The sequence below is a fragment of the Trachurus trachurus genome, assembly GCF_905171665.1.
Source record: "Trachurus trachurus genome assembly, chromosome: 13".
Classification (NCBI taxonomy): Eukaryota; Metazoa; Chordata; class Actinopteri; order Carangiformes; family Carangidae; genus Trachurus; species Trachurus trachurus.
Window position 1 is genome coordinate 26,442,594 of NC_139892.1, and position 2,394 is coordinate 26,444,987.

A 2,394-nucleotide genomic window follows, 5' to 3' on the forward strand; every position below is an offset into this window, starting at 1 on the left:
GCTGCATTTAGTCATTTACCATAAATTCTTCCTTTTAAATGATTCGCTGGCTATTTAAAAGCCATTATGATGTGTCAGGAGGGGTAAATGTTTTTCTTCACTATTACCACAGCATTAAACCCATTTTTTTATGAGCTGACCTTTCCCACCATGTGCTGCCTTTTGTGCATCATACACTTTGTTTTCTTATGTGTTCATTTATGCAAATCGTTGTCTATATGATGCAGTGATCACTGGGATGAAGTTAAATATTTCAGTTGTTGTCATATTCCCTTATATTAAATTTACCTTTAAAATCAAGAAGTATGACAATAACCAACAAAGACATGATGAGGCTTTAGTTTCACAAAGATAATCTTCCATAAATTGCAATCTACAATCAAAAAGTTTTAGAAGTATTATCTTCTCTAGTTTTGACTCCCGCTCACCAACAACTACACTGATGCAGCATCAAGGCAATTTTGCATCCACTGTCCCGCCCATTGACACTCGACTGGACGAACTGGGGATGAAACCACCACCTTTCCAATAGGAGGACAACCTGTTCAACCTCTTGAGCCACATCCATTTCACAGTATTGGACAGAAGTGACATGTTGTAAAATATCAGTGAAAATCTGACACGACCCATCCCATGTAATCCCCGGGAAAGCACCAGTGAAACAGTGAAGATAAAGTGACTATTGATCCTTTCTGTTGTATTGGTCTCAGGCCGGGGAGGCAGCATTTCATTTCTGCTATCTGACATCAAGGTTCATGGCAGCAGGCCTGATCTTGGCAGCACTGCCAGCATCGAGTCCCAGGATTTCCCCAGCTCACCGGATGTTACTCGGATATCATTGGCCAGGACATTGAGTACTGGGAATAAATGGAATTCCACAAAGTTCAGCATCTGGACAGCACTCATAAGTCCTTTAAATAGACCGACTCTCTCTTCCAGCGCTGCTTGGCTCCAACCTGATACAAGCTGGATTCTTAAGTGTTTTTACTCAGCACTCTCTGGCATAAAGTGCGGTGATGTTTGAAAAGCAAGATTATTGAATAACAACACACAGGGCACACCTACCCAAACTCACAGGCACATTAGCCGTTTTGTGAATGCAGTACACGTGGGCCTGCCCTGCTAAGGCCATGAGGGCTTTTTCCTGCCGGTGGCTGCATTAATGAGTTAGCATATGTGAGAGGTGATGGAGTAACCACTTAGTGGCAGGTAGTGGTGAGCTGGATGGCAAACATTCGTCCCATCATTCGCTCCACATGACAGCGGTCGCCAAGCTTTAGCCTGCTGAAGCATGAGACCTGCAGGGATCTGGGTTAAAGGATAATAGCTGCAATATTGAGGGCTCTTTTTTCCTCTCTTTCCTGTCAAACTCTGGTGGCTGGTGGTAAATGACGATTCACAGCTCACAACTTACGTCTTATCTCTTGCCTCAGCAGAAAATTTGAAAGGAAGATGACTCAAACGAATGTGCTGTGGAAATCACACGTCTTACTGCATGCCTATTGCGACAATGTTGCTCTTTCTCCACGTTTTTGCTTAAAAATGTCATGTGTTGCTTCCTCACTTGAAAATGACTCATCATCTGGTCAAAGTAGAACTGCAGAGAGTGAGGATTTTGTGGCCACATTAGAGTTTTTTTGTTTTTGTTTTTTAAATTAAGTTGTGAAAACTCTTCGTATTTATTTTTTTCTTGGCTTCGGGTCCAATTTTTCTAATCGATTTATCTACTGTATGTGTATTGTAGAATTTGCTGTGTGTTCATGAAATTGCAAGTTAACTAATGTACTTGCCGTGTAATGGCAGTGAAAGTGTCTCTGACAAGTCTTAATGCAGATATCCAACATCTAACTACATTTTGAATGGTAGTCAAGCACAAGACCACAAGCACAAGACTGACTGTCTGTTAACTTTAAAATTTGATTCATCAGCTTCTGGCAAGTTCCCATCCTGGATCAAAAGCATGTTTTGTGGTAGACGTGCATTTTACCAGCTTTTCGGTTACTGATTATGCGCCAGACAATTGCATGAAAACAGGGGCATTGTGTAGATAGATATTAGGCAGTATGATCTCCGTTAAAAACTGCATCGTGATAGATAAATGAAATGTTGCTGATGTAAACTTCCATTTTGAACAGTTTTACCTCTTTGAGCAGCAAATGACAGAATCTTAATAGAGTCTATAGGTCAGTACAAACATTCACGCAGGTTGCCTCAGATTAGCTAAAATGACAGAACAGCTCCACAGGGGAATTTTAAAACATACAGAATTTTTTTTTTGTCACTGATAAGTTTCTTTACCAGGAACAACACCATGGTTGTGGCAAAATGCTACTTCTGCTTTCCAGCTGTAATCTTCCCACACAGATAACATCCTGTCTGATAGGAAGTTAGAAA